A 15,533-nucleotide genomic window follows, 5' to 3' on the forward strand; every position below is an offset into this window, starting at 1 on the left:
GGAAAATTTGTGTTAAATTCTGGTCTGCATGGGGCCCCTATGCTCGTGGAACTCCCGGGAAACTGACCAGCATGCCCAAGCGTTAAGACAGCACTGCTAGAAGACAGAGAGTGCACGTCCAATGCAGATTGCAGGGTTCCTCTAGGACTAACCGAGAAACTATACATATTCTGAATAGTGTGTGAACTGAGAACAGCAGAATACCTGAAGTTACTTTGTAGAGCTGATTTGATAATGTCCTGGCGGAATGTGGTCATGCTATGGGGAGCAAATGCCCATCTGCAATAGAAAGCTGCAAAAAAGATAGGACTGGTGCATCATGGCTAAAATATGTGTTTACGAAGGAAGGGTGTTTTCCAGAAATAGGAAGAGGTTCTGGGATCACTGAAGGCGTACAGTGGGAGATTATAAAACAGAAATAATTTTAAATATATATCAAATTAATGAAATCAGAAGGAATCTCAGGGAATCCAGAAGACATTCACCTAGGCATTTTCTATGATTTGAACCTCAAAAAAATATACAATTTACAATTTACAGAAACTAGTATACCTTTAAAATACACCTAATATTAAACAATGTATTTCGTAATAAAAAAATATACAAAAATTAAACATTCTATTATAGTGAAGGTTGGAGCTTTTCAGAAATTGGTTTTATTTCTAAAATACAAAGCGATATGTCATACTCTGTGCCCTTTATGCCCCTAAGGCATCCTTTCTTGTTGTCAGCACATACTTGTGTTGCAAGTGAGGCCGTCAGTCCTCTGTTCTACTACTTGCTGGACTTGCGCTAATCCTAGGAATCAAGGTTTAGCTTAAAGTTTCATTTTCCTTACATCTGCAGAGTGCTTTAAAATTTTAAATTTCGATTTAATATATTTTCTAATCCGTTAATCTGCTAAAATTATTTACTTTTGTTAATGGTCATGGGCACCCGAGTAGGCGTTGCCGACATCCAGGGTCCACAGGATAAGACCACTGGTTTAGAACACTAAGTGGGCGTTCGCCTGTATCGAGGCACTCCCAATGTTGACAGGAAACAGATCAGAGCATTGAAATAAAAATGTTTTTAACCAGGAGCAGGAAATTTGTGTAAATGGAAAAAAAAGATTGTGACTAGGGTGCTCTATCATTGATTTCAGGCTAAAAGTTCATTTAATTGGCTATGGGGTTGAGACAGGAAGCATCCCAAACTGGGATGGAGAACTGTAGATGGCTGACCAGTCCAGCGCTCCAATACACTACCGGCCGCCCAAAGAGGTCATGAGTAGGTCAATGCAGGCTTACAACTAGGGGTGTACAAACCTGGGGATAGTGTTGTAAGCCCTCCATTTCATGTGGGGCACACCTTGCTAGATGAAATAAGCCCACAGAGGATTTACATATAACTTTCCTGCTTAGGCGTAAAAGGGAATGGGCAGGTGTTTCTCACTCCTCACTACAACGCGTTGTACTCATTCAGATAACAAGTGTTAGGAGTGAGACAACTCTGCCATAGTAGCTCTCATCTGCAATGGGAGTTTTCCTTATATATAAATGCAGATCCCCACCCCGGCCCCCAGAAACAGTAGATGCATAAGCATTGGTTGACATTTTACAATAAAAGGTTATTCATTAACCCCTTCGATGCTGATGACGAGCTCAGCTCGTCATCAGCCACGGGGGGGGCGTGTGCGGATGACGAGCTGAGCTCGTCATCTAACGCGGCTTTTAGAAAAAAGCCGCGTAGTGCGAAAATAACTGCCGCAGCGATGCGGTTAAGCACTATTCATACATAAATATTAAGTGCCAGAATTATGGCAATTATTACGGTAATTTCAGCAGTCATAGTAAAAATAAAACTGACCAAAATACATGGAAACCCTTGGACATATGTGTTTAATCAGATCCAAATCCCAGACACATTTTTTAAACATGTTTATATAAGCTGGGTGGCCAAGTGCCACATTTTTAAACTCCAGACAAACTGTGCCTTCAGACCCCATCAAGTTGTATTAGAAACACAGAGTATTGAAAAATCAAAAAGAAATAATTACATGTATGACAATGCAGAGGATAGTGTTGATCAGAGAGGGGAAAAAAGGAGAAAAGACAGTGACCCAACTAATCTAACCATTTATGCACTGAGGGTTGCTACTTAGTTTCTACGTTTTATGGTGGCTGCCTCCATACTCAGAAATGCAAAAAGAACAGATGATGGATGGAATGCTGAACAAATCAAACATTCACTCTAGTCACATATCAGGGTTAAATCCATCGTTTTTTTACTTACCATGCCACCCCAGTTTGGTCCAAGCCATATGCAAATCAGTCTTGATGCTGCGCATTCTGGGACCGGTTTTGGGGTTTCACCCCTCATCAGCCATGCTAGCTTGAATTTTGCAGCATAGTGTGCATGGGACCCACATCTTGGCATATCCTTCTAACTTAGGGCTTCAAATGCAAAAAGAGCAGATAATGGATGGAATGCTGAGCAAATCAAACATTCACCCCCATTCACAGATCTGTGTTAAATCCATTGTTTTTTTGCTCACCACACCACCCAGTTTGGACCCAGTGACCTGAAAATCAGTTTTGAACCTGCTCCCCATGGGAACAGTCCAGCCCAAACTGCCAGGCCCTCCACGTTTTATGGTGACTGCCTCAATACTGAGAAATGGCAACAATTTGGGCCTTGCAGGTTGTTCGCTGTATTGGAAGTTAAAATAAGATTTAGGTAGAACAAGTAGATAGAAGTTTAATGCATTTCCATAAGCCCACTATAAACGTCATTTGCAAGAATATATTTAGACCTGCAGTCAGGTCTGGCCATAAAATTAAAGGCAGACACTGACAAACTCAAGACTAGACTGAACAAGGCAACGCCTTTGAGGAAAACTACCAAACCCTGAAAGAAAGAGGAAAAATCCTTGGAAAAAGAGAACAAAGCCTTGGATGAAAGAAGACAGCACCTCGGACTAAAGAAGACAACCTTTCAACCCCTTCGATGCTGATGACGAGCTCAGCTCGTCATCAGCCACGGGGGGCGTGTGCGGATGACGAGCTGAGCTCGCCATCTTACGCGGCTTTTAGAAAAAAGCCGCGTAGGGGAAAAATAACCGCCGCAGCGATGCGGTTAAAAGAGTTAGACTGAAACCTTGGAGTAAAGCAGGCAAAGACTTGGACGCAAGATGGCAATGTCTTGGAGAAAGAGAAAAATGTCTTGGAGAAATGATGATCATGTCTTAGAGGGACAAGGTAAATACCTTAGAAGAAAGAGGACTAAAGCCTTGGATGAAAGAGAATACTGTCTTGGAGGAAAGTGCGCAAAGCCGTAAGTGGCAAGATGGCTAAGTCTTGGAGGAAAAATGGCAGTATCTCAGTAATAAAAGATGACACTAGCTTAAAGGAATGCGTACAATGCCTTAGAGGAAAGAGGAAACTGCTAGGGAGGAAAGATGATTGCTTCTATTCTCACAGGCCGCATCGTGACATTAGCAGGCTGGGATGTGAGGCTGTTTTCAAAGGATCATAACTTGGCACTTTAACTGCCCTCCATTCGCACTCTGCTGCCCAGTTAGTGGATCTATTTCTGTCCCTGAGAGCCATGTGCTTGTTTTCCTTGGCTGGGCCGATGGGTGGGTTAAATTTAGTCCAGTCTATTTTGAACCCTACCTATGCTTGTAGTATCCTGATGAATCTGCAAACTGACGGAAAGGTTGGTGCTAGGAAACCCACTGGCAGAGCCGGGGACTACAGACAGCTCAAAGGTTCCCATCAGGGAATGCTCAGAGTTTCCCGTAGTGACAACTCAGAGTTCCCACTCAGAGTTTCCCTGCAGTGACAACTCAGAATTCCCTGCATGGACAACTCAGAGTTTCCCGGCAGTGACAATTCAATTTCCTTGCAGAGGCAATTCAGAATTCCGCTGCTGGGATAGCTCAGTGTTTCCATGCAGTTACAGTCAGAGTTTCCCAACAGTGACAACTCAGACTTTTCTGCAGTGACTGCACAGAGTTTCCTCACAAGAACAGCTCAGAGTTTAACCACTAGGACTGCCCAGAGTTGTCCTGCAGTGGTGATTAATTTGAGCTGGTCGTTGTCGATGGTGGCCACCGGCACTCATTTTTGAGGACCGGCAGTTATTTTTCCTCATGTGACATTTTCCGAGAGCAAGGGAAAGAAAAACACACAAATGGGATAGACAGAGAAAGCGAGAGACAGAAAACTGTCACAGAGGGAGAAAGTGGGAACCAGCTAGAATGAGATAAATGGACAGCGAGTGTCTGGTAGTGGGTTAAAGAGGCCTCAGGTGGGTTCAGGACTATGAAACCTTGGTTTCGGTAGACTGTCATTTAATAGTGCCAGCTACGGGCTTCTGAGCAGCGCTTTGGGAACCAGCACTCATTCTTTTACAAATTAAGCACCGCAGGGTCAGCTCCTATGTAGCCACAGTGACTGCCCCAAGGTCCACACAGGAACAGTTCCAAGGACTCCACAAGGACAGGTCCAAGGATCTCAGCAGGGACTACTCCGTGGTCCACTCAGGGACAGCTCTGACGTCACCGCTGGGACTGTTCTGAGGTTCCCTATGAGACAATTCCAATATCCTTGCAGACGAAGGTCTAAGGTCTCATGAGAGGCGGCTCAGAGGTCCCTATATGGACAACTCCAAAGTCAAGTCGGGATGGCTCCAAGGTCCCTGCGGATACAACTTCTAGGTCTTCACAAGGGCAACTCTTAGGTCACTGCAGACAGAGCTCCAAGGTTCCATCAGGGACAGCTCCAAGGCCCCCACAATGACAACTCCTTAGTTCACGCAGAGCCGGGCTCCGAGGTCCCCACTGGGACATGTTCAATGTCCCCAGTGAACAGTTCTAGGTCTCTGCAGAGACAGCCCGGAAACCCTGAATTGACAGCTCCGGGATCCATGCAGCACAGCTTAGAGGTGCCTGCAGGGACAGTGCTTCCAATCATAGCAGACCAGTGTAGCACTGGAAAGACCTCCATAGACAAAAAAAACAGGAATGTTCTAGCATGAATCCACCATCAAAACGTCCTCCTCTCATTCATCTGGGCTGAATCTAAGCGTCAAAACACCTGGAATATTCACTTGTCGGGGAATAACCTTCCATCGAATTGACATCTCCATTAACATCGGTCGGAACATGTTTTTTTTTTTGGGGTCATCAATGTCCATTCAAAGATCCATTTTTGGGCGAAAATGGAACATTTAAAGCAAAATAGAAAGTTAGGGTTCGAGAGGAAAAAATCCCTGAACTCACGTTGAGTCGTAAAAAATCCAAACATGTAGAAATATAGGTATTATAGTCACAATGAATACTGTGCAAAGAGGGTTTGACTGACTAAGACAGATCAGCTGCTCATAAATTTGCATACAACTTTCTCTCAATCACGGATTTGAGTAACTTTCTTTATCTTTCTCCTGAAGTCCTGGTAAAGAAGACAAACTTATTTCACTATGAACACCAAAGAAGAATGGAGTTATTTCTATTTTTAAAAATTGGAATAAATGTATTTCATCTACCTGTAAAACGGCGTGTAAATCATGGATTTTCTTTTAAACTTATATGAAGTTAGATTTTGTCCCGGATTTGCAAATGCATTGAGGTTAATAGGAAAAACAACATGCATTTGCCTGAATCTGTATATTATGCATGCGACTAGAGTGGTAAAACACATTCTAGCATTTCCTTAAATGAGCAGGCATAAAAATGATCTTAGAATAATTCCATTTTTTTCCTTTTTTATTATTCTGGCACAAAATACATTTGATTTATTTCATCACATCACAGCCGAGCCAGTTATTCCAACTAATACTATGTCCCATGTGTTATTTTACATAAAGAATTCTGAAATCTTACTTTTTTTTAATGAGCAAAGTTACTCACCACGATTTAACTGACTGTTAATAAACATTTGGTATGGTTTAAGCATAGTTACTCAAGATTGTGAAAAAATCTAATATTATTTTTATCATGTGACGGTACACTCTTCATCTCTTACACCATAAAAACAAAATGATGACTGTGCTGTTACGCTTCATGGTGGGCAATGCTCAAAGTGTTTCTTAGGAGCCCACAGCCAGCGTTACCGATTCCATGGTTACTGAATACCAAGAGGGCCTAGACTCGATTCCACCTCAGACCTCTTGCTTCCACCTCCATACACTTCATGTTCCCTTATATAACTCTTCGAGGCTCTTTTTCATCCCTCCTTTCTTCCACTGTCACTCTCTTGTCATCTTTAAATTCCTTCTTATGTTCCTGTCCCGATTTTCTTCCATTTTCTCTGTCCATCTTGTTCTAGTTCAAAGTCTAATGGTGAAAAATAAGTCCTCTTTCCCCAGAAAGGAGTGCCGGTGCCCATCGTCTGAAACCACCGGCAGAAATTAAGCCGTTCATACATTCCATACCCTGACATGGCATCTTTCTGATGGAAGTTGTGCTGAAGACTGCCAAGGGTGGACAAAATAGTCAGAATAGAACAAAAACAACTATACAGTATTTTCCAAAAAGCTCACTACGGGCTGTGAGCTCGCCTTCAAAAGAAATGTTGATGGGTCCTGTTTGTTATCCATTAACAAAAGGTTTGCTCTCTGCAAATACTGCTCTGGAAATGCATTAGTGTTGTGCTCGGACCCTGTTGACATTACACCCTTCTGCGAATGGGGCAGTGGCCAAAAATATTTTGCAACCATTTAACGATTTAACAGTAGTCTGGGTTGGAGGGAGACGGGGTCGCGTTGGATTGTAAGTGTGAAACACATGAACAAAAACTCAGTGTGCATCAGGAGACCTGAACAAGGACATTTGTTTTGAAGAGGCCTTGGTTATTGGTTACCTTTTCTCGATGTCATAAATCATTTCAAATCCACGGTATTTTCATCTATTATCAGGTATGTTAGGGGCGGGTTTCATGACTTCAGCAATATCTGTAATAAATCCATTTTCATCAAAGGTTTTTACATTCATAGTTCAGTACTAGAATAAGTGTCACTGTACAGAATAGCAAAATGGATTGTTTTTTCACTACTGATTAATTTGTATTGATACAACATATTGTTGTGTCAGCCATATGTTTCCAACTTGAACCCATCTTTCGATCCTCTGTGCAGAACTAACTTTCTGTTGTCTACTTTTCAAATTCCCCGTTAACTTTCAGCACAATTCGCCTTTAAAAAAAGGGTTATAAGCAGCTGTGAAACCCTAAACAGACTTAGAAATCCACCTAGGTGTGTAACATCCCGATTACTGGCAGATATACTCGCCACATAAGTAATTCCAAATGGTATTTGGGAAACTGTCACACGCTTTCAGTAAATGAAAACGAAATAGACAATGCCAGCATTTCAGCAATTTACATTGGTTGTGCATTGCGTTCTTTAGTACTAGGGTTCGTGTTGTGTTATGGTTGTGGCTTGTGTTTTATTGTCACAAGAACTCGGTGCAAGCTCAGTCTAGTGGCGGCATATGACAGTTCACAAGCACAAAGAGAGGGCTGGCATGTTATTCTACCACAGAGGTGTCCAACGTTGGTCTAAGACTACTTGATCCATTGCATAATTCTAGGATGAGCACCATTTCGGTAAATATTCCACCATTAGGTTTTCTGTATAAAGATTGTATGCCAAATGAAAAACCTGACAACGTAGAATGGTTCCATCCCATGTGGACCAATTTGGCCACTCCTGATCTTATGCAGGGAGCCCAGATTTATGTAACATTGGTAGGCAAATTGATGCACAAGGCTGACTAAATTATGCGATATGAAAAGGTAAATTGAGCTGTACAATGCTGTAGCAGTGTTATTTCAGTGTTTGCAATAGTGCAGCAGATGGCGGATAATGTGTCAAGTGAAGTAAAGTAATATTTAAAATGTCAGAGACACAGAATCAGCAAGTCCAGTGGCTCTATCGCCATGTATGTCATTTAATTGACCTTGGGCTTGCTCACTGCGACCCCCAGCACTGTCTTGCAACCCCTGGCCTTCGACCTCACAAAATCACTGCCACAAAGACAGGGGGAGGGCTTCCCTCTCCTTGTTTTGAGGTCATTTTTTTAATTACACTAACTATAAATACTTGTATAGTATTCACTCTTAGTGCAATAAAAACTTGAGCATCAGGCAAGTAAAAATGTTTTTAAATGTATATTTGTGCGTGCTTGTGGGTGAGAGTGTTTGTGTGAGATAAGGGGTGTTCGTGTGCAAGCGTGTTTGTATGAGAGCATGTGTGTGAGTGAAAATTGAAGTCAGTGATAGGACTGGCATTAAATTTATATTAAATGTGAATAAGAGAGTGGGGTGAGTCAGGGTGAGTGAGAATGATGGAGTGTCGGTAAGAGTGAGTGCAAGTCAGTGTGAGTGAGTAGCTGTGAGTTAATCAGTGTGAGAATGAGTGACAATGTGCGAGTGAGTGTAATATTGAGTGCCAGAGAGTGAGAATTAATGAGTGCAAGTGAGTGAGAATGGTTGAGTATGAGTGAGTGGTCGAGAATGGGTGTGGGTTAGTTAATGTATATTAGCATGAGTGAGAGTGTGGTATGCTTGTGAGTCTGCTGTTGGCCCTGGCAAATTACTGGTGTTGGCATTCTGGGGGTAATTATTAACAGATGGGCACGTGACGTACTAGAGATAATACTTGATATATGGGACATCCGTGGCAAAAGCTGGCACAGTCCTACTGGAGGCAATTCTTCGTATCGGACATCCATGGCAAAATGCTCACACTAGCATGCTGGATGTGATTCTTTTTTTTTAACCTTTTTATTGAGTTTCTAACTTACAACAAATAGTAGGTAACAGCCACCATGTCCCACCCCCAAATTCTACACATTTAAAATAGCTCATCTTGTGGGACTGGCTTTTGCGAAGAGGAATATCACTAGAAATGGGGGGTTAGGGAACCCCCTGATGTACAAGAGTGGACAGAGAACATAGATTGGTGCATGATGACTGAAAAGCAGGTATATGCTGGATGGGGATGCCCCACAAAACAGACGAAAGTATGAAACCCCTGGAGAAGATCCCAGGGCCTAGAAGGGCATCTACAACTGAGACGTGGGGAGGGCTGCAGGCACCAGTAAGCTTCTACCCCCAGCCCTGGTGGATCGTGGCCTGAGTCCAGAACCTTGCAACATTGCGTGTATGTGGGGGAAGGCGAACCCTCTACTTATTTTGGTCTAAATCTACCAGGTAATCCCTGACGCCCATCGCATTTCTGTCCACCCTCAGTGAGGGATTTGCCAGTGGTACACAAGCCCAGTCATTCGCCACCACCAGCTGCACCACCCAGTAGTACTTCTGGATATCTAGCAGGGCTATTCCTCCATTGTATACCCACCTCATCAATTTCGACAGCTCTATGCAGAGTGACTTTGCGTTTCACAGGAGGAGCTGCATCTTGCTCTTCACTTGCCAGAAGAAAGTATCTAGGACTTTGTTGGGTGTATTCTGGAATACATACAACAGTTTCAGCAACTTAATCGTTTCATATAGAGCCGCTCTACCAAGCAGGGAAAGAAGTAGAGTCCTCCAGTGCTTTATATCTCTCCTGATCTCATCCAGGATGCCATAAAGATTGCCCTTGAGGAACTAATCTTCGTTTCACGTCAATCGGATGCCTAGATATTGGAAGCGCTCCATGGCTCTCTGGAGTGTGAGGCCCCTGGGTTTTGGCCCCCATGCCCAGACGTCAGCTAGATGTTCAACTTCTTCTAATAGTATAGCCTAATGTGATTCAAAGAGATGAAAGATGTGTAGGGGCCTCAGGAGTGAGGACTTCAGCTGTGTCGCGGAGAGTAGGACGTCATTCAGGTAACTTGAAATTCTGTCATCCCACAAGTCATCCCTTCTGAACAATCTGTTCTTTCAAATCCATGACGCTAGTGGTTCAAGTGCACTGCAAAGAGCATTGGAGAGAGCGAACGGTCTTGCCTTGTCTACTTGTGTACCTGAAAGGTCTCTGACAACTCTCCATTGGCCTTGACCCACACCATAGATTAGCTCTACAGCAAGTGGACCTCTTTCTGCTATCTATTCTGGGCCAAACCCATGCTCTCCAGTACCCCAAACAAAAGGGCTACTCCAGAGAGCCAAAGGTAATTTTTGCATCCAGGGAGAGCATCACCATTGGTTCCATAGCAAGCTCCATGTAGGCCCTGCAGCCGTATAATCAGCACAAATTGAGTCTTTTCCCATATTGGGCATGATTCTCCACTGGCTGGATGGAGTAAGTTGAGAATCACCTGTTTCAGTCTGTTGGTCAACAATCAAAGAACTCTAATTCCAGCATTTTTTTTTTAAACATATTTTTATTTGTCACGGTTCACATATACTGCATAGCTCTGAATTCCAGAGACTCTTGCACACATCAATTGTATGAAAAAAATGACGCTGACTTTTTGAAGATGAAGAAACCACATTAAAACAACCCCCTAACTCCCCCCCCCTGATTGCGTCCACGTCAGAAAGAAAGAAGTACAACACATATGGTGCGAAACATCATACCATCGACCACCCAGCAAATCTTAGAGTCCACATCCCCATCATATCAGCAAATGAGCATCTCTCTCTGGTGGCGGATCCAAATCCAGTCCCGGTAATCCGCCCACCTTTTCCATATCTTATAGTGCTTGCGTGGGCACCCCCTGGCAATAAAGACTGGCTGCTCGAGCCCCATACAAAAATCCATCCCATTTCTCCATGCCGCCGGTGACGGAGCCCGGGGCACCTTCCAGGCCCTGGCAATATCCCTCTTCGCCAATGTGAGCCCCAGTAGCATGAGGTGACGCTTATATATATTGCCCCACTCCCTTCATAACATGTAGCAGGGCCAGGCATTGCGTGTAGGGAAGCTCCCAGCCCAATACCTCTGACAGACAGGAGAACAACCCCCTCCAGAAGCGATGTAATGAAAGGCAACTCCAGACTGTGTGTATAAGCAAGTCCTCCTCCCTCCGACAGCGGAGACACCCGGGGGAATCAATCATTCCTGCCCTCCACAAACGCACTCTGGTGAAATATACTCTGTGTAAGTATTTGAATTGTTTCAAGCGCAGACGCGTAGCTATTGCCGCCCCCGCGGGCTCGCTAAAGCCTCTGCCCAATCCTCCTCTTCCAGTTCCCCCACATCCACCTCCCATGCTGTCTTAAGCCGCTGCAGGTTTGTGGAACAGTGGATGATCAGTGTTTGATATATGCGGGAGATCTTGTGATCTGGTAGTTCTCTCATAAAGACCTTTGCTTCTATGGGGCTGAATTCAGGGAGGGATTCCAAACCCTCCAGGCTAGGTGCTAGAGCGTGCCGGAACTGCAGGTACCTGAAGAACTGGGATCGTGACATCCCATATTCGTCCTGCAGATCTTGAAACAATTTAAGTGTCAGATCCGTCATAACGTCTCCCAGAACCGAGATGCATATGGAGTCCCATCCCTGGAAGCCCTGCAATGCTGCCAACTGAGGCAAACGCCCATTGCCCCAAAGAGGAGTCTCCCGGGTCAAGACATTCCACCACCCCATCCTGCCCTGTACTTGCCTCCAGATGTGAAACACTACCATGTGGCCGGGGGCAGAAGCCGCCGAAGCGGTGCAGAGTATAATAGCGTGTGTAGTGATTTGTTACCCATTAGCTGTCGTTCAACCACGTGGGCTGGGTCCCCCCCTGTCCCCGTACCACCACTCATTGAGGACCAACAGATGTGAGGCTTGATAATAGGAGAGGACGTTTGAAGTAGCGAGACCACCAGTGTAGGTAGATAAGAAACAAGTGCGTAGGGGCACCCTCACCGCGCCCCCTTCCCATAAGAACTCTCCCAGCATTGAGTTCACCTGCCTGAACCATCGGGGTGAAAGCTGGTATGGATGATTCTGTAGTTGATAGAGGAGACGGGGAAGCGCCACCATCTTGAAGATGGCCAATCTGCCAAAGATAGTTATGGGCATGCAGGACTATACCTTAAGGTCCACTCGGGTTCGGCCCCACACTGGGACTAGATTGCATTCCTTGGACACCGTCGGCACGTCTGACAAGAAGACCCCCAAATACTTCAGCCCCCCTTTCGCCAGTTGAAGAGATGAGGCCCATGCTTCCACCCTCGGTAAATTCCCCCAGGACCCACAACGTGGATTTGCATGGATTCATATATAATCCAGATGTCTCTCCGAAGATCTGCAGAATGCGCAGCAACTGTGGTCCTGACTGATCAAGATCAGTAAGAAAGAAAAGGACATCGTCCGCATACAGTGCTATTTCATCTGTGAGACCCGGCGCCCATTCAAACCCCCGAAGTTGGGCATCAATGCGCACCCAATCCGCCAGCGGCTCCATGGCGAGCGCAAAAAGATACGGGGAAAGGGGGCAGCCCTGTCGCGTGCCCCACTGGATGGAGAAGGGGCGAGAAATTGCCCCTCCTACACGCACCAATGCCGTTAAGTCAGTGTAAAGCAGCTGCAAATAGGCCAAAAATGCCAGGGTTACGTTTCCGCAGAAGAGCGAACAGGTACACCCAGCTCAGGGAATCAAAGGCCCTGTCCATGTCGGCCAGCAGTAGCGCTGCCGGCTTCCCAAGCCGCCCACTGACCTGTACAGCAACGTAAGCGCGCCTGATATTATGGCGAGTCGCCCTCTGAGGCATGAACCCAGCCTGGTCCGGGTGAATCAGTTTGGTTATGTGTGGCCGGAGCCGATTGGCCAACGCCTTGGCCAATACCTTTGCCTCCACATTGAGAAGGGATATGGGGCGATACAATGTATGCTGCTCTGGGGGTCTACCCGGCTTAAGAAACACTACCACCTCCGCGTGCCTCCAGTCCGGGGGAAGCGAACCGCTCTCCCACGCCTCCTCTACCACCAGCCGAAAATGTGGGGCCAACTGTACAAAGAACCGTTTAAAAAACTCACTGGGGAACCTGTTCGGACCTGGAGCCTTCCCGGGATTCAACTCCCCCAAGGCTGTACCCAACTCGTCGTCTGACAGTGGCCTGCCCAGTAGGTCCTGCACCTCATCCGATACGGTCTTCGGGGGAAGATCATCTATGAACTTCACTATGACAGCAGTCGTAAGGCATTCCTTGGGCGCATGTAAGTCTTCATAATACGCCACAAAGCTTTCTGCAAGAGCTGGGGGCTCAAGAATCGGTGCTCCCGCAGAGTCCAAGACTCTCGGCAGGGGCTGGGCATGGAAAGCGTCCTGACATAAACAATGGAGCATCTTACTGGATTTGTCCCCGCATTGATAGACCCTACTACACGTCGCTAGCCAAGCCTGACGGGCCTTATCCCTCAGTGGGGCTGCATATTGTTGCTCAGCTAATACCAACTGCCGTCTGGCTGGGCCGCGTTCCCTGTACTCCTCTTTCTGCAGCTGCCACCCCGACATTCGCCATCTAAGTGGCTGCCTCCCCGGGACAATCTGGAATGTAAGAGCAACTGGTGAGTGATCCAATAGGCCTCTGGGCATAATATCCACCGATAACACTCTGTGTACTAGCCCCCTAGGAACAAATAGATAGTCCAATCTTGAGAAGGAGTCATGTGTCGTGGAGAAGTAGGTGTATTCCCGGTGAAGGCCATGCAGGTGCCTCCAAACATCCGCCCAGTCCAACCACGCTACCAGGGAGTGTAATTTGGTGGGGGAACTACCCACCTCAGCAGCGTCCTCGTCCCTCCACCTATCCCGGCCCAACTCCATCACATGGAGTCCAATCCCCCCCACAACAGAGAGTGTATCGGGCATGTCCCCCCAGAGGTTCAGAAGGCGCTCCACTAAAGACCACTGTAGTGGCGTTGGAGCGTAAACGCTGCCCAGCATCAAAGTATCACCCCCAATTTTGCCCTGTATAACGATGTACCTTCCCTGTGTGTCTGACCAGAGGACCAGAGCCTCTCATGTGCATTTGGGACCCTGGGATGGATCAGTATCACCACACCCCTCGAGCCCCATGTAACGCCTGAATGAAATATGTGCTCGTACCCGTATCTCTGCAGACACAGTGCCTTAGAACCCATCAAGTGTGTTTCTTGTAGCAGAAGCACATCGCCCCCGCCCGTTTGGCATAATTAAGTATTGCCCCTCGCTTTACCTTGTCTAGGGCCCCGCGGATATTCCAGCTAACTATGCGCAGGGAACCAGGGGTTATCTGCCGGTCCTTGTGTGTGCCAGACATAGCAAGCAATGCAAGCCCTCGTGGCCTGTGTATGAGCTTCCCAGTGTGTACAATGAATTACAAACAACCAGCATGGATGCACAATCCTACAAACAGAACAAACCCCTTCTCCCCAACAACACCCCACCCCATACCTCACGAACATGGAAGTATCTGTTGCGGTCGGATAGGAGCCAAGTCCCCAACCGGGGGACAGGAACCATACCTTCAAATGGATCCCCCCAAATGGCCACCCATGACCCTCAGACCTTACCCGTTCCCGCCCACCCCTGTGTGGCCAGGTTTCATCCCCAATAATCGTGCCTATCTGACCATCAAAGCGCAATCACTGATCTCCCAGCCCCGCTAGGCCCTCCGATCAGTCCGCCAAAGCCTGTCTCTCCAGAGCCAATTCCCTCTGCCAGATGGCAGAGCTGGATAGAGAACGACGCCTGGACCTCTATCTCCTGTTGTTTCTCTGTTGGCCCCTGGGGCCCGTCCGGGCCACCTCACTCGACGAGGAATCTGAGTCCCTGCCCGGCGGTGTGTGGACTCCCACCCGCACAGTCTCATCTATCCATCGAAAAACTTCCTCCAGCGAATCAAAGAAATGCGTGCGGGAGCGATAGACAACTCTCAGACGGGCCGGATACAACAGTGCGTAGGGGAGCTTGAGGTCCCGGAGGCGAGCCTTGTCCGCTAAAATAGCTTACTTCTGCTGCTGCACCAGGCGCGTTTAGTCTGGGAATATGAGGATGCGTGCATTGTTGCAAGTGAGGGATTCCTCAGCTCTGGCCTGCTTCAAGATAGTATCCCGGTCCAGACAGTTCAGACGGCTGAAATGCCAGGAACCGGTCCTCGGAAGCTTGTTTCCGGTCCAGGGAAGGCATGGCTTGGCAGTTCGGGCTGGACTGTTCCCATGAGGTACAGGAATTTTGCACCGGGTTACGTGCATCAATTCATCAGCACAAGTCAGACGTTGTGAATTGAGTCACAGACTACTTGATGTTTATGTATTCTTTCTATTTATTTATTATATAAAAATTATTTTTTGGTATATATTTTTATCTTTGTTTAAAAAAGAAAAAAAAAACATTGGTTTGACAGATTATATATTTATACATAATACATCATGTTGCAAGTAATTATATACACATGTTTGTCAATTGCAATTACATATACATCACAACAAATTCATCGATCTTATCATACAATACAGAACTAATTCCTCTTCAACGCGTTTCGGCGATTAGCCTTCCTCAGGAATTCTGTATTTTCAAATGCACAGATCTCTGTACTGGGGTGAATGTATGACATTGTTCTGCATTCTGTCCATCAACTGTGGTTTTTGCATTTGTCACCCCGAGTGGAATGGGTATGCTCAG

General features: G+C 46.1%; 1 protein-coding gene across 5 annotated transcripts in view; it reads left to right on the forward strand.

The window, feature by feature from the left end:
* The window catches only part of HJV (hemojuvelin BMP co-receptor), a 90,484-nt gene that overhangs the window by 9,295 nt on the left and 65,656 nt on the right, over positions 1 to 15,533 (forward strand). The window contains exon 1 of one of the 5 annotated variants that reach the window (XM_086945392.1): positions 6,748 to 6,900. The exons of the other annotated variants lie outside the window; for them this stretch is intronic. The gene's annotated coding sequence lies outside the window, so the exon portion shown is untranslated. Of the gene's footprint in view, positions 1 to 6,747; positions 6,901 to 15,533 lie in introns of those variants that run through there. 5 annotated transcript variants of the gene reach the window in all.

Source organism: Lissotriton vulgaris, chromosome 12, assembly GCF_964263255.1.
Source record: "Lissotriton vulgaris chromosome 12, aLisVul1.2, whole genome shotgun sequence".
Taxonomy (NCBI): domain Eukaryota; kingdom Metazoa; phylum Chordata; class Amphibia; order Caudata; family Salamandridae; genus Lissotriton; species Lissotriton vulgaris.